Source organism: Myotis brandtii, unplaced genomic scaffold (assembly GCF_000412655.1).
Source record: "Myotis brandtii unplaced genomic scaffold, ASM41265v1 scaffold32, whole genome shotgun sequence".
Lineage (NCBI taxonomy): Eukaryota > Metazoa > Chordata > Mammalia > Chiroptera > Vespertilionidae > Myotis > Myotis brandtii.
This window is the reverse complement of record NW_005362269.1, coordinates 5,791,452-5,813,432: the sequence shown is the minus strand read 5'-3', so window position 1 is coordinate 5,813,432 and position 21,981 is coordinate 5,791,452. Positions and strand designations below refer to the sequence as shown.

Here is a 21,981-nt window from a genome sequence, read left to right as displayed (position 1 = left end):
TATAGGGTGGTCTTTAATTGTCTGGTAAGTGGCCCTGGGATGATTTAGGGCCTGGGGGAGGGGAGGGACTGGAGGGGAAATTGGGTTGGTAATTGAGGGGTAGAGAGGGTTAGAGAAGGAGATCGGTGAGGCAAGTGTAGAGAACGCTGGCACCAGTTACAATAGCACTAGCTAAGGAAGACTTCTCTGCCCCTTTTCCTCTTCTCCCTGGAATTACTAAAATGAGACTGTCTCCATGACTAACTGTACAGATGACTCTTCATTCTCTGAGAGTGACAAGGACAGGGAAAGCCCCTCTAGTGTGGTGTAGCCAGTGAGTTCTAATGGGTTATATTGTGTTTGGGAGAATAACCTTGTTGTCTGAATACATCTTATGAGTCTCACTTGCTAAATGGACTGGTTCCACCACAGTATTATATGAAAACATATACATACTAAACAAATGTCATATTATGTTGGTACCATTCTAGTCAATCGGGCTCAACAATACCAAAGGATTCCTTAAAAGTAAAAACAGAATATAGAAAGAACTGAGTCTAAAATGTTCTTTCCAACCACTTCTCAGTTCATTTAGCACTGACAATTGTATGGGTTTTCCTTTCTTTTTTTTTCTACTTAAGTTCACTGCATTAACACTCCTCTAAAATCACTGTTGCTTGCAGTTCAAGGATATTGTGAGTTCCAACAAAGCTTCTTGTAAGCCCATAAAATATATTTCTCTAAAAAAAAATCCCTGTTGAATCACAGGGATTCAGGTTCAGGTTTGTTTTGGGACAAACCTGTTACTTAGAACTTAGATTGGTGATGTCAGCTGGTCTGGATGTGTATTTTGTTTTTAACATGTTTTTATTGATTTTAGAGAGAAAGGGAGGAGTGGGAGGGAGAGAGGGAGAGAAACATTGATTGGCAGCCTCCTGAAGGGGATTAAGCCTGAAACCCCCGGCGTGTGCCCTGACTGGGAATTGAACCAACGACCTCTTGGTTCACAGGGTGAGTCCAACCGAGTCACACCGGCCAGGCCTGGACATGCATTTTTAAAAGGACAGGATTTAGTTTACTTATCAGGCAACACTTGATTAGGATTCCCAGCATCATCTTTATCACTAAAGCAGCCCGGATGGGTTCTCCCCTTGGGTGACAATCTTCCTCTACAACAACAATTCTGCTACAGAAGTTTGGGATTTACCATCCACTGTGTTTCGATTCCTCCATGTGCAGCATTTGGCTACAGAAGCACTACCGTAGGCCCTATTTCCTTGAAAGCATTTTTCCTTTGTCCAGTGCCAGATATGGTTCTTCTATGCCCTCACCTCAAAATTAATTTCAAATGCCTCCCTTTAAAAGTTTTAAACTTTAAGTCTGCTGATGGCCGTGTTTGAACATAAAGATTACACTAGAATTTAGTCTTTCTGGGCGTTAGGGGTGAAAAATGATGACTGACGTTTTCCTTTTTTAATCTCTTCTAATCCACTCCCTCAGCTCTTTATCAAATTAAGTCTGCTCCCTCGGTGGCTGCTCTGACCTCTGCACACCCAGTTCCAATCTGGAATGCTTTCTTTTTCACTTACATAAGGATTTTTACTAATGTTTCAAAGATTAAGTCAAAACTCACTTTTTTTGCTGGGTTGAAATGTCCCGGAACTGGAACTGAAGGTGCTGAAAGACAGGCCTAAAGATTCCACAAATCCCCATGCCATCCTCTCACGCCCCAAGTTCAAGTAGCAGTCACGTAGGGGACTGACTACTCGGGAGTGATGGGGTTCCTCGCTTGGTTTGCTGGGAAGTCACGTGGAGCCCTGGGCTAGCCAAACCTATGGGGCTTTGGTGATGAGAAAGAGGCTGCAGCTGACTGTTGCTTTCCGCCAGGGCCAATCACTGCAATGCAGATGCATTGCCTCTCTGTCTGATTTCTTGCTCTGTGGCCCCGGGGAACCTACCCTTCATGCATCCTCTTTCTGCCTTTCTCAGGTTTGGCCACTTTCTCCACCAGCTTTATTGCTCCTCTTTCTGGGGCCCTGACCCAGTCCTCTAGGCTTCTAACAGGCCTCTTCATAATGGGAACGTGCTGAGTTGGGGGCCTAAAGCTGCCAAGGAGACACACACTGGCGCAGGGCTCTGCAGGAATTGTGTGCAGCTGTGCTGTGTTTGGGAGTGCTTGCCTCGTCACAGCGGGACTAGCTAAAAGTGTTGGCTTGAGGGAAGGAATGGAAGAAAATGGGAATATAGACTATCTTGTCTCCTCATATGTTTTAGATGGATTGAAGTCCCTTTGGGGAGACAGGCAGAGGAAGAAGCTGATAGAACCAGTCAGCACGGATTTCTAAATAAGAGATGGGCTGCTGTGCGGCCCATGAGGAAAAAGGCCCAGAATTGCAAGATTTTTCTTCCTCTTCTGCATGAATGATGCGCTCTGACTTCTTCTAATACCGCTGGTCTCGGGAGAACCCACAGCCTGAACCACCACCATGACTGTGCCATTTGGAAGACATTCCCTGACTGACAGGGGGAGGAGGAGTCAGCTCAGGCGAGAGGAGGGGATAGAGTCGGGGGTAATGGTGGCTGCAGCTGAAAGACTGGCTTGTTGGGAGAAGGAAGGGACCCCTTTGTGGATGGTTAACATAATGGATGGGGACACTTTGAAGAGAGGTTAACTTGCAGTAATTACAGCAGAGAGGTCTACTACAAACAAAGGGGGAGGGGCTGATGCATCATCAGAGGCTGGTGAAACTTGGTGTGTGTTATACATTAACGGTGCAGGAAAAGAATAGCTGAGAGCTACCATTTATTTAGCACTGACTGTATGCCAATCACCACACTATAACCCTTCTCTACATGCATTAGCTCTCTTAATCTTAATAACAACCCTATAGTATTGGCATTATCACCACCACTTTGTAGTCAGGGAAACTAAGGCTGAGAGCAGTTTATTGAATTCCTGAGATCACTTATCTAAATTGCTGAGCCACTGAGACCCAATGCACATGCTTCGAGTTAGGATTACCCTCAGAGTACAGCAAAAGTAGGCCGCACGGGCCCGGGGCACACCCTGAGCATCCATCCTCCCTTCTATTCTGAGTCATGAAGTTTCCTCTCTACCTGTTACCCCAATTACCCTTTAAAAAATCTCCAATAAGAGAGGGCACGTCTCTAAACGGGTTTGTACTTTAATCAGGACCAGAATGAAATCTGTTTCCCTTCAAACCCAGCTGGCTGCTCTTTCTGTGACCAGCTGGAGCACCTCCTGCCTCACCCGAGAGAGCTGTCGGCAAGGCTGGGGTGACACAGCTGCTGTGTCCAAGCAGTGAGGCCAGCTGCCGTGCAAGTGCTAAGGAGTCAGCCCACGCTGCCTCCGGGAAAGGAATGTCTGCGGCCAGGCCAGGGGTTAGAGCCAGGACGTGGGTGCAAGAGCACACAGTGCAGCCTCCAGAATGTTTGAAGGAGCCAATACACGGGGCTTACACAGGCTGTCATTTGGAAGCCACTAGAGTCCACAGTGACTGGCCCACAGCTTCTCCACTGGGCACTGCTGACATTTGGGGCCGGAGAGTCCTTTACTGTGGGGCTGTCCTGTGCACTGTAGGGTGTTCAGCAGCATCTCTGACCTCTACCCACCTTTGCTGGCCACCCACAAAAACAACTGTAATGACCAAAGATATCTTCAGACATTGCCAAATGTCCTTTGAGGGGCAAAACCACCCTCATTTGAGAACCACTGTATGAGGCCGTGGTGTGACAGGGAGAACTGGATTAGGTTAGAAGTCAGGGGACATGCATGCCAGGCTCCATGCGGCTCTCTCTAGCTACACGACCTCAGGGAAGTCCCTGTTGTTCTCTGGGCCTGTTTGCACCTCTGTAAAACAAAGAGGTTGAATTTAAGGTCCCTTTCTAGAATGTGTTTGACGTTTCTAATAGCATCATACCAAACACATCTGGCCACAGTCCAACACTGATGTCTGAGGAATTCACACTCATCTAGGCTATTTATTAGGGACCTTATTTCTTGGCATGAGACACTCAAGCCTAGTGGATATGACAGAAATGATTCCAATGTGATAATAGATCAGTGTTTCCCAAAAGATGGTCAGTGGACAATCACCTGGAATACTACCTAAAAACACCAATTCCTTCACCCAGTGCCAAATCTAATGAACTGCAGGATGAGGCCTGGACATCTGGATTTTAATAAACTCACTGGGAAATTTTTGTACATATTAAAGTTTGAGAACCACTGATGTAGATGATGCTCCCAAGAAGTTTACAATTTCTTTGAAGAGATAGACAATTTTAAAAATGTAAAAATACACACACATCTTTAAGTCAAGGTGGTAATTTAGTGAGATACCCAGTATCCTTCCAAACATTTTCTTAAGTAAGGTGAACCATCGCTTGTGATCAAGAAACTGAATGCAACATTTAACATTATTCCCGATGAACACAATTTGAATCAGATTCATTCTTATTATGATTGCTTTTGAGGTATGCTGTGTTGGTTCATGTTGAAATGTTTTGACTTGGTATTAATTTGTTATTTGGCAAACATGTCTTTTTGAGAAAATTCAGAGCAAAAGAAATTATAAGAGAACAATTTCAAAACATTAGCCACTTCATAAGTTGTACAGTCATCATTCATAGTTAATTAGAAGCATAGCCTGTGGAATAATTCTTTTAATATTCTTCTCAGATAATATCCCAGAAGTGAGCTGAGAAACTAATGGTGAACTTACAGGTATTCCCATATTTTCTCTTTTTTCCAAGGTGCTCATGAAATAATTGGATGTGAATTTGGAGAGAGCATGTTCACCTCCAGAAAGAGGCTATTTCCCCATCTAAGCCAACTTTTTTCCCCAAGGCTCTCAGCTCCCTAGGCTGGCTTGGAAGTATTGTGTGTAATTTATAGGAAACTCCCTGGTAAAAGCTGATTACTTCAGAAAATGTGCCTCTCTCTATGACCACCATGTTTTTTGAATTGATTAAACCCCTATGAACTTGGCTGACTCCAGAACTAGCAGCATCCGTTTTCTGCTTGACCTGCCATGTCTGTAATTCTCTGAGTGGGCATTTTGACAGCTCTGGTCCTCACATTCTCTCTCCTTGAAATTATTTCTGTTTTTTGGGTTTTTTTTGTAGCTGCTTTCAGTTGCCATCAACTGGATGTCTAGATGTCACTTGGTATCACCCCACGAAAGAATGATCTCAGTCAAGAAACCAGGCATAATTGTGAATTATCCCGGGATTATGGTGAGGACTATACATATAAATTACTCTTTAGAAAAGTACCTGAAAGATGGTAAATAGATATTAGCGATTTCATTTTATTTTTTACCCTGGTAATCATTTCCCAGAATTATTAAGGAATGAATTGTTTCACTTATATTGATTTTCCAAAGTACAGGAATGTATACCGTCAGATTAATTTAATCCTTTTACATGAAAATTGGTGGTTTAATATCTGGAAATCTCACTAAAATATATTACTCTACATCCTTGGGTATCTCCATAAACAAGGTTACTAATTTAAAGGAACAAGTTCTCGATAGCTTGGATAATCATCAGAAGCAATTATAACGCAGGCTACAACAGATGCCCTCAAAGCATATGGACTGTTTGTCTAATGTGATTTGTAAAGCCTTTTGGGTCGTGGATCCCTCTGAGAATTGGATGAAAGCTTTGAACCTTTACTCCAGAAAAATGCACATATGGACCAATTTTTTTTTAATAAACAGCTCTGATAATACACAGTTTTAAGAGAATTCATGTGCTCTTAAAGTCTATCATGTGTCTCCAAGGAGACTTCAAAAACGCACGCCTCACACTAAGCAATGATGATGAAGAGGATGAAGAAAGGCATAGGCCTTTATAAGACCCTGCATTTTTCACTATCCCAGGGACTGTGCCAGGCTTTATATGCAGTCTCAAGTTTAATATTCCCAACGGCCTCATAACTCATTCCCAACAGCCTTACACCTACCCTTACCCATTTTTCAGATGTGGTAACTCAAGACCACATGCTTACAATCTGATGTCAGGATGTGCCTGTCACTGCCCTAAGTGATTTGCACACATCTGGGGCTCATTGTGACTTTTGGGTGGCCCTAGGCACTATTGCCTTTGTGGCCTTTCTCCATAATAAATTGTTCAAAATTATATTTGACGACAACATTAGTATAAACATAGGTATATTACATACTAAAACATTTTCCTTTCACTTTCATGCTCATTTCTTCATCTGAATGTTAAATGAAATGAAAAAAAATATATATTTTGGTGCCTCAAAAATATCATGGGCACTGTGCCCACGGTGCCTAAAGAAGTCTGCCTGCCTACATCATCATAACGCTTGTAGTGCTTCCCCATGGCCTCCATTACAGAGATGGGGCAACCACGTCTTAGAACATCTGCAGTCCTCTGTGCAAGCCCACACAGCCAGCAAGAACTCAGACTCCGGTCTTGCCTGATCCTGACTGAATTCTTTGTCTTGTATAGTCCTGAAGTGACTACGGGGAGAGTCAGGTAAATGACTCAAGAATCACCAGGAATAGAAGAAAAAAGTTTCCACTAAAGTGCACGAGCTAATTGAGTGCCTTTTTCTCTTCATTATTCTTAAAGCTAGTAGTCAGTTTAATTAGTGTTTGTGAAGTGTTTTCAAAATAGATAGTTGTGGACAAGGGTTAAAGGCATTCATTTATTAGAATGTGTTTGCTCCCTAGAATCTCTACCAAGAATAGAGATGAAATTACTTCTTGTCCCCTAGTCCTCCCCTACAGTTCCCAGTTAAGGAAACATTTAATTTTTATAGTGGCATCTAGTCACTACAATATATGACTTGGCGTTTTCACTCTCAGAATATATTGAAAAATAATTTAAGCTGCCTTCTGGTGTTATCTAAAACTTGTATAGGACGTTGATGGCTGGAGAGAAAGCGTGGGAGGCTGCACAGAAATGAGCGATTTGGAAGATATTGTCCCAAAGGGGAAGGAATAAGTATATATACTTTCTTTTTTCTTTATAAACACATACCAACTAAGAACTTCTGAGACAAAAAGCAAATGTGGTGTGGCATGGAAGCCTGACAATATGGAGCTGCAGGGACAAGGAACTGTTTGCCAAGTAGAACGAACAATTGCTCAGAGTCCGATCTCTGCAAACTGGAACCAGTATCTGCGTGGCATCACCTTAAGGATACTAGGGATTTCCTCTGCTCCACACTCTCCCTCCCTCCAACTTCTCTGAATTCTTTGCTTTTGCGTCATGGCTTTCCATTGATTAGATTGGCACCAGCTTTAGGGTAAGGCTGTGAGAGTGTGAGGCAGGCCACAGTTAACTTTTGATGGGGTTGAGAGAGAGAGAAACGAGGGAGAAGTTTTAGAGATATGGGGCCACATGGGAAAGGTGGGGAGATATTCTCAGAGGCCCTGGGGTAGAACAGCTTGAACACTTAATGATTCGGGGAATGAGAGTTACAAAAAGGGAGATGACAATGTGTTATATGTTTGTGTTTATGGAGATGTCAAAACATAAATTTTGCTAATTTCACAATGTTCTGTGAACCTTATTACAAAGCATTGTCGAAGTTGCCCAAGGGTTTTCTTTTTCCTAAGTTGACATGCTACATCAATTCATTCCATTAGGACACAGAAGTATCCTTTAATATCTTGATTCTCAAAATATAGTGGGGAGGCCAGCAGTATCAGCATCACTTGGCTCCACACCAGACCTGCTGAATTTGAATCTGCATTGTCACTGGCTCTCAAGTGACTGCTACACAAATTGCAGTTTGGGATGCACTGACCTGCTACGAGGTAGGTGGGCCATTTCCTGGAGGGGATCCTGCAGAGTGACCCTGGCCCTCACTGGTAAACACTCCTCCATGGGCACAGCACTGTGGGTGAGCATCAGGAACATCCAATTTATTCACAAGTGGCATCTAAGACACTGGAGATTTCTCTTCAAACACAGCTAAACAAGTCTGAAATGTGCAGAATGACCTTATCCTATGTAGCATCTGAGTTCAACCGCAGCAAAATGCTGTAATTAATGTTGGAGCCAGAGAATTGTTGGAGTTTTGACTTTAAAAAAAAATCAATAGCTTTACAAAGCCTTTCAATTATTTTGGGGCCAAAACACTTCTGCTACACTCTGCCCACGCCTAAATGTCATTACATTATTTGACAAACATAATATGGGACATTCATGAACTGTGGTGTGTTGTACAAGCCATAGTTGCTCAGGGGGAAAAGACAGCTGGAGGAGGAAGTTAAAGCATTCTTTCCAGCTAGTTCCTAAAAAAGAAATTGGGTAAATCAAGTGTCCTTTCCTGCCACTGCTTTGATTTCAATGAGTATTTAAGAGTGCCATAAAGAAAAACATTTCCTATATTTCTGTATGTCTGTTCTCAAAATGCTCTCATATATAACATCCAAATATCATATATAACATTCAAATCTATCTATCTATCTATCTATCTATCTATCTATCTATCTATCACCTATCTTCATTGTCATCATTGTCATTGTTGTCGTCATCATCATCATCATCTAGGCAATTTATTACCCTCCTTTGAGTGGAGAAAGTGAAACACAGAGAATTTCAGTGATTCATGCACGGTCATAGGCTTTTGGGATGAGGAAAACAAAAATTTTTTCATTTCCTGCTTGTTCCCTCTAGTAAACACCACACTGATAGCAACAAAAACACCATCTCTATGTAAATGCACCCAAACAAATTTAAAGTTCAGGTAAGAAAAAAATTTGCCTCAAGACTAATTGCCCTTGAACCTTATTACAAATTCATCATTTACTTGAGAACCAGGAATTGTACATCTGCTCCCTAAAGAAGACTTTTCTTTTGAAAAGTCAACACCTTTTCTTTGCTTCTATTAATACAAGTTTTACTCTGATGTTTCCTAGAATGGTAACTTTCTCCCAAAGTGTCATTACAATCTTTCCAAGTATAAGAAAGCATTGGAAAGAAGAGAGAGGTGGGCTTATTTCAGGGCTTTCTCAAAAACAATAAACTGAGTGAGTCAAAATATAACTACTATGAATTCTTAATCATAATTGTCTATTCTTCACAATTCTGAATAAGCTTGGAAACCAAAAATATTACATTTAGAGCCTTCTTTCCTTTGGGAATATTACTGTGAAAATGAAGAAACATGTCTATATTCTAAACACTTGTATTTTATTGAGAAGAGAATTCATTCCTCCTGTCTCTGCTGCCATCTCTACTCCCAGTCACTCGAAGTCCACTGAATCTGACTTTATACAAAATTCTAACAAGCTTGGTATCTGATTCCTAAACCCACTGGAAAAGACACTGCATTAGAATTAAGGAGACAAAAATTCATACCCACCCCCCCAAATTCAGTAAATGTGCTAAATAATTTCTTCTCTTTGGGTCTTGATTTTCTCAACAGTAAATAAGAATGGTTAAATAAATAATCTCTTTGGTTTCTTTAGCTATAAAGTGATGTAATCCTAGAAATTTTGGTAGAGTGGCATCTTAAGAAATAGGCATCAGATGTGAGCAGATAAGATGAAAATAAAATACACACACCTATATAGTCAAAGTTAACTCTGAAATTTTCTTAAATTGCCCCTTAAAGCCAGGAGCTGGACTCTTCGAAACATAAAGGTTCAAAATTAGCTTTTTAAAAATTTCTACTTTCATTTTGGCTGTAGATTCCTGATCCCTGGGACTATAAAGGCCTGGGTCTTGTTTGAACAGCAGGAAGAACACAGAATATCTGATCATTTCCCTCTTCTCACCTCCTGACCCTCCATCTTTGTTGACATTATATAGTTGAACTTGACTATAAAAAATTCATGTATGATGCTATTTTACCATATGCAACTTTTCACATATCACTTACCTCATCCAAAGTTCTAACTAGGGCTCAAAGATGTAAGATTTGTAAGAACTAAACAGGTGGGAAGCTCAAGGTCTCAAGGTACGATTAGGACCCAAACGTTCTTGATTTAATATAAAGCTCTAAGGACAATGCAAACCTGATTTGTCTGGGAAGGAAGAAAATAAGAAGTGCATTTACTTGGTCAATAAAGGATAATTTTAGGAGAAGAAATTCAACTGAGGAAGTTCGGGAGTCTCATTCCAAGACTCCCTCCCTCCCTCTCAAGCAGAACCCAAAGGTTTATTGCTCCATGAGCATATTATAATAAAAGTATCTTGAGATTTAATTATTTGAAATGAGACTGTAAAAATTAACTCCAGAGTAGAAACCCTATTTTTCCTGGGAAGTGAGAGCACAAAAACAAAACAAAACAAAAAACACGCAAACAAGAACAACAACCAAAACACCAAGAAAAAAGGAGAGAAACTCATGGCAAATATGAATTTCCTAACGATATCGTCCATATGAAAAGTAATTTATAGGATGGAGTTTTTTACCTAAGAAAATTTGATTTCATTATAGCTGTATTAAGTCAAGAATTAAAATTGTTTTATTTTAGCCCATTGTTGTTATGTTCAAGTTTACTCTCACTTAATAGTGACAGAAATTTCTCCTCGCTGTTTTTTCCTGCCAGAATTTCTGGTAATGCTATCCTGTTATAGAAGCCATGAGAATAGGATGTTTATTTTGATATTTGGTGGGTTAACTAGACAAGAATGCAATGTGTATCTTATACCACATATTCTGATGTTTTCACAGGCTTTTTAGAATTGATATTGTGAAGGGGAAGAGTTATCATAAGAAATGAATAATGTGGACACAGGCAGAATCTCACATGAAAGAAATTTGTATATTTGGTAAAAGCCTAGAAAAAGAAAACTTTTTTGTGTGTGAGCACTTCCCAAAGTATGTCCTGGAAACACTTTCTCTATGAGATGCCCTGGAAAAATTAAATCAGTATCTATCTATCTATCTATCTATCTATCTATCATCTATCTATCTAATCTAATCTATCTGTATTGGCCCAAGTTATCTTGGGAAAGGCTATGTACTCAATTAACTTCTTAGAGCATTTCAAGGTATAGTAGTCTGTTCAAGGTTCTGAGAAGCTTGCTATAAAAGTGTAATCTATTTAACTTTATCCATCCTAGTATTTTGCAGTTTACTTGAGTACAGAACTTTTAGTAATGAACCATCTTTTATTATCCAATAGAGCATACCACAGGAAATGCTATTCTGACAGACCTCATAATTTGGAAATCTGGGGTTGTAATGTCCTAGACTGAGCAATCCCTTAGCTCAACCATTTCAGGCTATGGAATGAATGGGCTTATACCCAATTGTCATACTCAGAATAGCTATCATTCGCTCACTCACTCAACAACACTGTGGCCACACACCCTGTTAAGACTCCCTTGTCTTTCCCATTCTTCAGAGTAATGATCACATCTCATTTCTTCATGAATTCTATTGCAATGGCTCATTTTCTTCTTTGAACTCCAAATGTGTTTAGCATATCCACAATTACGATATTAAATCTTTAATATCTGTAGATCTGGATTTGATGCCTAACATTTTGAGCTCTTATTAGGCAGGGATTCTATTTCATATATTTCAGACTCCTAGAACTAATGTGTTCTTGGTCCAATAAATCATTGTTCACTTGACATGTGGCAACACTGTACTCTCTGGCCTTGTATATGACATCATCCTAGATGGCCAGCAGTTCAGAGCAGTGCCCCCCCTCTTTGGAATGCAGCAATCAATACTACATTTCCTAGTCTGTATTTATAAGCAGGAAATCAACTGCCTTCCATCATTGTTCCAAATGACCTTCAGCTTAGGTTTAAAAAGGAAGACCTCAGTCAAATAAGAGGCTTTATGGATGATATCAATCCATTAGCAGTGCCTTCGGTTTCCTTGTAGTGGTGCCATATTGCTATAAAGAAACACATTTCAGAAGTCTCGGGTGGGGGAATCTCTAAAAAGGTTTCCCTATAGTTGAGCCGAAAACTTTGCAGGCCAATACTTATCTCGTGCTTGACTTCACGCCTCCAGGGAAAATGGGAAATCCTAGCTAACTTTCAAAGGAAAAAAGAAGTAGGTAAATATATGCTGTACAATTGAAGCTAGGCCTTTACAAATTAGTTTAGTTAATCCTTAAAAACTGCCTCACTTAAAAAAAAAAATGGTCAAGGGGCCCAGCCGGTGTGGCTCAGTGGTTGAGCATCGACCTATGAACTAGGAGGTCACAGTTCGATTCCTGGTCAGGGCACATGCCCGAGGTTTCAGGCTCAATCTTCAGTGCGGTGTGCAGGAGGCAGCTGATCAATGATTGTCTCTCATCATTGGTGTTTCTCTCTCTCTCTCTCCCTCTCCCTTCCTCTCTAAAATAAGTAAAAATATATTTTTAAAGAAGTGTCAAGGTGTTAACTGGTCTTTAAAATTTTTCAATGCCACGACAGAGTATAAAATGCATTATATCTACTTCTTGACATCACCAAGTACTTATCAAAGAGCTAATGAATATTTACCAACAATGCTTTAGCACAGACACTGCTGGAAGAAGACATGGGGAATAGATGAGCTTTCTAGATACATGAAGGGCTCTTAGTTTCTTTCTATGTAAAATGGGGCCACTGAGCTAGAGAGTTCCTGAGGCCCAGAGAAGCAGAACAATTCCTCCAAGGACACACAGACAGAAGAAGAAATAGCCTCCACACCTCTTGCCTCTCACTTAGTCCAATGTTTCTTAAGAGACTGCGTTTTAAAACACGTCCTCCCAGGATTCTCATGCACACCAGAGTTTGAGAAGCATTATTTTAAGGAATTAGAAGGACTGAAATAATAAAACAGACTATCAACTCCCCACTCAGACTATAAGCTTTCTTCTAGAAAAGTGAACACTGAGTGGAGGGAACCTATCTTATGTCTATGCATTCAGAACAGTGTGAGCCATATCATAGGCTTATTAAGTGGCCGATGGGATGAGGGAGGACAGAAAGCGAGGAGAAAGAAAGGGCACACTAGAGTATTTCATCCAGGGCCTTGGACAGGGTTGATTTTTTTTTCTTGAGTGTGGCATCCAATGAAGAGTTCCTTCACTATTATGTGATATGTTTTGAATGAAAAGCAAGATAATCTCAGTATTTTAAAAAGTACTCTATTCTTCATTATTCAGATTTCACGTCTTTAAAAACAGTCCACTATCTCGAACCTCTAATAACCTCCTGCAAAAAGGGGCATCTTCCTAAATGGTTTCAAGTTTCAAGGAAAAGGAAGAAATTAAAATTTATTAAGGACATACTACACGCCAGCCACAGGGTAAAACACTTTACAAAGGCCCGACCATGGGATACTCATAATATACCCTTGAGGTTAACTCAGCACTGTCCCTGTTATACGAAGAATATATACAGAATACGGGTGGGGCAAAAAGTAGGCTTACAGTTGTTTGTATGGAGCATAATACAATCATTAATAGTGAATAATACAAGAATAAACTGTGTTTTTGGTACGCACAAGTATAAACTCACTTTTGCTTACCCTGTATATAATTGTTTATACATAAGTATAACATTTTTACAAACTTTTTAAACTGTAAAATGTTTATGCATGTACATATATCGAGGTGCCAAAAGCCACCCAGCTAGAATGCAGAAGAGTGTGACTGGACTGCAGGCCTAACTCTATCACTTGCACACATACTCCCAGTGAGGAAACAAGGTTGACGGAAATAAATGACCTTCACACCCAAATGGGGAATGCAAGTCTCCTAACCAGCCATGAAGTAGGGCAAACAGGACACTTACCCTTTCCTATCCTTACATAGAAGAGGCGCAGGCAAAGGTTTCTGCTTTTAAACCTTCTGAGGTTGCTCTGTGTGCCCCAGGCTCAGATTCCACTGGGCAGGGGGCGAGGTAGACATGACAATGGGATTAAAATGAAAAGAAAAAAGTATTTTGCTCCTGTGTTTTCCTTAGTATGAACTTTTTACTGCTATAAATTTGGTGCCTTGGTGAACATCCCAGAATACCTGCAGCCCCTTTCAGGATGTGATATCTGATACATTTGGGGGGATGACTGTATCAAATATTTTAGTGTTTTGGGCTTTTTATTTAAGTGATTTCCTTTAACTTTTTAAAGTTGTAAAAGAAATTAAAATTCCTCTGAATAGCTGCTACATATTTAATCAGTAAACGTCAAGCCAGTCTTTTATATATGTCAGAATTTATTATTTATTTATAAAAAGATTTGTTATTGGTTTTTACAGAAAGTGAGAGGGAAAGACAGAGGAGAGAGAGAGACAGAGAGAGAGAGAGAGAAGAGAGAGAGAGAGAGAGAGAGACATCTATGTGAGAGTGAAACACTGATCTGCTGCTTCCTGTATGCCTCCTACTGGGGATCGAGCACACAACCAAGGCATGTGCCGGACTAGGAATCGAACCAGCAACCTTTTGGTGCATGGGACAACATCCAATCAAGTGAACCGCACTAGCCAGGGCTCAGGGTGTAGAGAGCCAGAGTGACCAACTTGAAGAAACAAAGTAGGTTTTAAAAAAGGCTATTTTCAAAACTGTTTGTACTATTTAAAGAATCGAAGGTGTTCATACTATAATCTTTATTATTTTGAATAAATAGAGTGTCTGAATGGGGTATAATAGTTAAACACAGATTTTCACTCATGAAAAAGCAAATAAGTAAGCAGAACAAATGTGATTTGGGTCTGTGTTCCAGTAAAATGTAGATAACTGAACAAGGTAAAAACCCAGAAACGGAAAACATTTCCTCAGGCAGAGGCTCCAATCAGACATGTTCACTGGGAACAAATTACTTTCGCATCAATGTAATTTTTGTTATATTATGTAAAACAACATTTTGTCTAGATCCTAACCAACAATGCAAATGCAATTACTAAATGTGTTTCAATTCAAATTTTGAATTGATGAATAAACTTGCTGAGAATATTCCTTTCCTGGGGCTGCTGTGACATAGTAACCACAAGCTGGGAGCTTAAAACAATGGATATGTATTGTCTCCCAGTTGTAGAGGCTCCGAGTCCAAAATCAAGGTGTTAGCAGGACCGCGTTCCCCCTGAAACCTCTGGGGGAGAATCCTCTCTTGCCTCTTCCAGCTTCCAGTGGTCCCAGCACTTCTCCTTCCCTAAACAATTCTCTCTTCAATTTAGTCCCTTTGCATTTTACTATAGGCAGCAAAAAGGAACCCGGCTGCTTCTTCCACACTTTGGAAATTTTTTCACCTAAATAGTCAAGTTCATGGCTTTTACGTTCTACTTTCCGCCCCAAAGCAGAATGTCATTCAGCCAAATTCTCTACCACTTTATAACAAGGGTCATCTTTCCTCCAATGCCCAGGGACATGTCCCTTACTTCTGAGCTCTCACCAGAAGCACCGTCAATATTCCTAGTTCTAGCATCCTTCTGCTCGCGACAATGTAGGTGTTCTCTATACAAACGTTCTCTACAGCTCTCCTCGCTTCTTTCTGGGCCCTGACCAAAATCACCTTGAAAGTCCACGTTTCTGCCAACAATTTCTTCAAGGCTATATAGGCTCTTTCTATCAATTATCTCAAAACTCTTCCCACCTCTGCTCACTACCCAATTCCAAAGCCACTTCCACAGTGGCAGATACTAGTATTTGTTACAACAGCAGTTACTGGATTCCCAATACGAACCAGGTGGTTCAAAACCACCGTTTATTTTCACAGTCTGGAGACCAGAAGCCCAACATCAAAGGGTCGGCAGGGCCAGGCTCCCTGGGAGACTGGATCTCCCCACGCCTCTGGTGGACGGCCTCAATCCTTGGCACTCCTTGGTCTGCATTCGCATCAGTCCAATCTCTGCCTCTGTGGTCACATGGTGTCCTTCCTGCCGGTCTATCTTCATATGGCAATCTTTGCTTCTAATTAGGATTAAGCCATATTGGATTAGTGCCCACCCTAAAGACCTCATCTGGATTTCATTACATCCACAATGACCCAATTTCCAAAGAAGTTTCCAATCACAGGTAGCAGAGGTTGTGGCCTCAATATATCTTTTGGGGAGCACACAATTGAACCCATGACAATAAGTGCGCCAGGTGTCAATGAATTATCTTTCAACTCCATATTCAGCCTTCAACACATGCTTTTTGTTAATGGCTGGGTTTCTTTAAGCATGTCTTCTTCACACTGAAGGTGATACTGAGTTTTCTGCTGGAGGGACCTGCAGGAGGAGGATCTTTGCTCTTTTTGCCTCCTGCATGGGGGACTAGCACTGCAGGTGGGAGGACTTCCAGTGGAGCTCTGACCCAGCCACACGCTCAGAGCACCTAGTGCCCTGGCCACACTGCAGCCCCTACTGGCCTGACAATAACCTATCAGCAGCTCTCCTGACAGGCACACCGTATGCTGTAGGTTTCTTGCTCTCACCCAGCCCGGTTCTCTTTGTAGGCCCACACTCAGCTTTCTTGCAACCAGGAAGGTCCCCAATCTTGTAACTGCCCTCACCCCCTCTGCAGGTCCATGTATGGCTTGCCTGTACCCTGCCTGGACTTCCTCCCTCTGCATACTCACACCACTAGCTGCTCAATGACTGTACCCTGCTTGCAAGCCAGAAGGTTGCCTGGTACTTGACCAGTGACTGCAGACCAGTTCTGATCTGGACCAACAAGCAAACTTCTCTGCTATTCAGTGGGCTGAACTACACTTTCTCCAATAAAGTCTGCACCATAACCTTGGGGACAGGATCCCCTTCCCAGTCTGTCTTTCCTTGGGTGCTCTACCCCAACCCTAGTGTACCATATAGAGTTTCCATATGTCTTACTCTTTCATCAGAATTTAATAATTCTACATTAAACTTCCCCTCTTAACTTCCTCTGTGGTCTCTATCACATGATTGAACCCATACTGTTACAAGCTTTTATACCATCCACTAGATTGGCAACACAATGAACCTACAGAGTAAAATTACATCATCTTGGAGTTGGGAAGCAAAGTAGATCTTGAGTGCAGGTCCTTCCAATGCATTATCTCCTATTTTAAAAACCATTCTATTGAGTTATGACTTATAGACAGGTAAGTGCCTTTAAAGAAATATGCAATGCAATGAGTTTTGACAGCTAATATACCTGTGCAAGCACCACCACAATCAAGATACATCTCTCTCCCCAACACATTTTTGTGACCCTTTGCAATTCATTCCCTCCCATCCCCCCTGGGAACCAGGCAACCACTGATCTGCTTCCGGTCACTATAGATTAGTTTTCATTTTCTATAACTTTGTGCAAGTGGAATAGTGCAACACGTATTCTTTTGTGTCTGTCTTCTTTCACAGGGTGTAATGATTCTGAGTTTTCTCCTGGAGGGACCCGGCAGGAGAAGCATCTCTTGCTCTTTTTGCCCCCTGCATGGAGGACAAGCGCTGCAGGTGGGAGGACTTCCAGTGGTGCTGCATATGTCAGCAGTCCGTCACTTTGTATTGCTGAGATATGCCCTTGCATGGATGGACTCCAGTTTGTTTATTCCCGGGTTTCTCGCCCGTGGCACTACTGCCACTGGGGCCTCTGTACTAGAGGGAGCAGTCCGTCACTTTGTATTGCTGAGATATGCCCTTGTATGGATGGACTCGTTTGTTTATTCCCGGGTTTCTCGCCCGTGGCACTACAGCCACTGGGGCCTCTGTACTAGAGGATGTTTAGCAGCGTCCCTAGTCATAAACCAGTGGATGCCAAAGCACTTCATTTTCCCATTGTGACAAACAATTTCTCCAGACATTACCAAATGCCCCTTGGAGAGCAAAACCACCTCTAGTGGAGAACCACTTGTTGATCCACCTAACTTTTGATGGACATTTAGGTTGTTTCCATTTTCAGCTACTGTGAACGAAGCTACTGTAAACATTTACGCTCAAGAATAACATTTGCTTCTTAGAGCATCCATGATATCCAATTTTCCAGTCTCTGAACAATTTTGATGATGGGGGTGCTCACTACTTTGCAAAATAGCGAGTTCTATAACTGGCCCTGCCAGGCTCTCTCTAGGAAGGGAAGTCTATACGTTTGCTCCACAGTTTCCTTTCTGTGTGACCATTGCTTCAAGTGAGAGACGATCTCATTTCTCCTCTGATGTTTCTTTCCCTTCATGATGAAGAGTTAGTTTCTTCTGCCTTCCTCCATGTGCCAGAGTGTCCAATATCATGCAATTCTGCTTGCCTTCTCCAGGCCACACTTTAATTTGGCAATGATGCTTTTAGAATGCAATATTCAAAATTAAATCCGAAGCTCCAAATACTACTTAATAGTATAAATAAAAAGATGAATGTCCATAGTCATGGAGCAAAACTATTCCCCTTAATGGAGCTTCGGATTGAATTGGTTCATAGTAACTTATGGTTCAGTCAGTCTATCTTCAATATTTGTCACATGAATTGCTGTTAATTAGGGTCTCCCTGATCCCATTCTTGTACAATTATTTCAGAGTCAGCACAAATATCTCCATATCCCATATCTCTACATCACTTTCACCCTATTGATATGAAACAGCATTGCAACAACTCTGAGCTCCTTTGAATCTTGATTGTCACTCCAGGCAGTGTCTGAGCTCTGCAGCACCCAGAAAATTACTCGATTTCGAATGCTTCTGCTATGTATAAAAATAAATGCTGAAAATGAAAGCCAAGGGCCCTGCTGGCTTCTGTTGATTTAGCACGTTCTTCTAAAAACCCTGGTGGCTATAGAAAAAAGCTGTTATCAGGGTCACCTAGGAAGTACCATAGAACACTTGGTTTCTGCAGAATTAGGGAGCTGTTTTCCATGTACAGCCCAAAGAAGGAAGTCTGTTTCTGCCTGCCAGAAAGCTAGCGCTTGAAACGCATGGCGAGTGACAGCACAATCTGAGCGATCGGTAGCAGGTGGGTGGAGAATGGTCAGAGAGAGAAGTGCTGGGAGCCAGCACTGGGAAAGAACAAAACTCTTTAGAAAAGCCTGAGGAGAGACTATCCCGAGAGTATAACTTCTAAAGAGCTATAGGGACCATAAGCTTTCTGCCCGGAGGATGCAAACCTGTGATACAAAGATGTGGCCCCTGGTACTCAAAGGATCATGAGGCTCGACCCCAGCAGTGGAAAGCCAGGGGAAGAAGAGTGGGGAAGGCAGAGTTGGAGGTAAAGGGAAGGTACTCTGAAGTCATGCTGCCTGTTCAAATCCCTGCCATACCTTGGACCGGCTGTGTGACCTCTGGCAAGATAAGTTGCCTTTTTCTGCCTTACTTCTCTTATCTCTAAGTCCACAATGACTGTACCATGGGGTTGCAGGAGGAATAAATATAAAGCCTTGAGCGGTGCCTGGTAGAGATTAAAAGTTCAATAAAGAGCAACTGTTTTGTTATCCACCAAGTAACCAGATGGGGACATTCCCGTTAGCCATACCTAGCTGATGTGTCGATGGTTTCTCTGTGCAGATAAAATGGGATGTGAATAATCACCATGTCCCACATTGCAGTTCACTGTCAGGTTCACTATTTAGTTAACTTGGTAGTTCACTCAGGGAGAATCCAATACTTTTTCAGTCGTTTTGTCTCCTTGGGGGAAATATTTAGTTATAAAAACTCCTTCTGATTTTGGGCCAAATCATAGCAATTTCCACAGCAATTGTGACCGTGATGATGTTCACAGCCCTTTCAAGGCCACTGGCTCCACTTTTATGAATCCATTCTTAGAAGACCACTCCGTCATTAGGTAATGGGCTTTGAGTGAAAACTGCTGTCAAGATTTTGGTATTTGGAGTGAACAGATCAGTAGTTCTGAAAAGAAAATTCCTTAATAAGGTGTATTCCCAGGTAGTCTCTGAACATAATATCTGTGAAACATACTTGTGCCAACACCCCTAGGATCTCCCTGCTGGCTGACATCTATGCATTAATCACAGTCCTTTGGGTACAACTGTTCAGCCAGCTGTGAACTCACCTAATTGTCCTGACATCCAGACCATATTTCTGCATCTTATCCACAAGTATGTAATAAGAAGCTTTGTCATATGCCTCCCTCAGCCCAGACTCAAACCAAGTCTGGCATTAAACTGACTTGCAACTAACCAAACCCATCCAAATAGGATGATCACTTAACCCCCCCCCCCCAAATTTAAGTAAAGAACTCAAGGAAAGATGGAGAAAGAAAGGAGATTATACCAAACTGTCTGTCAATCTCTGGAAAGATGGAAAATATAAGTCTATTTTCAGGAATCATGGAATTCTGAGCAATTTTTTAGTTTAGATTTTGATTATCTGTTTTTCAAACTTTTCTGTATTATTTTAAGAATATCAAAAGAAGACTCTCTCTAAATCCTAAATAGGTAGCCTTAATTTGTTTCTATAATTCATTTAAGGTCCAGCTACAGTTCTCTTAATTAGCTTTAACTGAAAGGAATCTCAGAGGGAAGGGGGTGGGAAGAGATTAACCAAAGAACTTGCATGCATATATGCATAGCCCATGAACACAGACATTAGTGTGGTGAAGGCCTGCGGGGAGGGAGACATCTGTAATACCCTCAACAATAAAGATAAAAACCCAATAACCAATTCATTTCACTGTTTTCAAGTATGTACCAAAATCATATCCTATCTAATACAGAGGGAATATGCAAATTGATCATCATGCCATAACAAGATGGCTGCACCCCCAGCAGAGGCTGAGTTCCTGTAATGAGCCTTAAGAAGCAATTAGCAGGGACCTGAGGCTGTGTGGCGCTGGAACGGGGCAGGGGACCTGAGGCTGCACAGTCTGGTGGGGCTTGACAGGGGACCTCAGGCCACGCCCCCCCACCCCAGTGCTGGGACAAAGGACCTGAGGCCATGCCCCCTGCTCCAGCACCGGGCCAGATGGCCTGAGGCTGCGCCTCCCACCCGGTGGGGCTTGACGGGGGTGGGGCCAGCCGGGTCTGGGTCTCACGCGATTTCAAGGTGCACGTGGGTGGGTGGGGACTTGACTCTAGTTCCCATGGCACACCCCAGACTCTGACAGGAGGAAGATTTTCATATACATTTTACTAACTTTTTTCATTTCTGACACTACTAGTATAGAGAAAGGTCAAATAGCAATATTAAAATATTTCCTCTAATTCCCTTTTAATGTGCATGAATTTCGTGCACCGGGTCACTAGTAATTAAATAAAATTAAAAGAGCTCTAAAAAAAAGGTAATTGAAATTCTATACAATATTAAAATAATATGATTTGAAAACAAATGCCAATGCTTTGTGAGCCATGGGATTCCCTTATCCCCTCAAATAATAATAGGAAACTACTAGAATACTGGTTTTACTAATGTCTTAATCTGGAACAAAAGAATTATTTCCAAAGAGGATTCAGTTAATCCAAGTCCGGCTTCTTATCCTTATTATCTGCCTTATTTACATTTTCAGGGAAAATGTGGTGGGTTCTGGATGACTTTTTAAGAGCTCTCTTTCTGAATGGAATGCCCTGCCTTCGGCCACTTAATTCTCATCAAGCCTTCCTCTCCAGTGGGCAAGGCATGAGAGCCCGGCAGTCCCTAAACACCTGTCCACATCCCTGGCTTTGCTCCTGGGTTCCCATGGGCCATGTGGACATGAAAAAAGGGGCTGTTTGGGGCAATCAAAGCAGCCAAGCTGCTAGCAAAGGTGGCAAATCCAAGCTCCAAGAAAAATGGCAATCCACGTGGCACCCAGGGGCGTGTTCTGAGAGGAGTAAGACAGAACAATATTGAAATGTGGTAGCAACTGTTCACAGGCTCCTCTGCCCAACCGCTAGAATGTGCAGGGGGCTGAAAAGAGGCGCTCATGGTGCCTGTGCTCCAGGTGCTCCCAGCCTCCTCCCATATGAAGAACACAACTGGTCAGGTGTTCAGAACCTAAAAGTAAATACAACTACCCGTCTCACCAAATCCAAACAACCCAGCCTTGTACATACAGATTAGAACAGGCCCATCTCTGGAGACATTCTGAAGTTAGTCATGTTTCCTTGTTATTCTCTTGATCTTACTTTCCTCTTCCTGGTGGATTCTCAGGCTTCCTCGTTATACTTTCTTTCCCTCCCTCCCTC

General features: G+C 41.8%; 1 protein-coding gene across 1 annotated transcript in view; it reads right to left on the bottom strand.

Annotated features, from left to right (window-relative positions):
- Window positions 1-21,981, bottom strand: part of SGCD (sarcoglycan, delta (35kDa dystrophin-associated glycoprotein)) — a 298,931-nt gene that overhangs the window by 170,275 nt on the left and 106,675 nt on the right. The window lies entirely within an intron of this gene.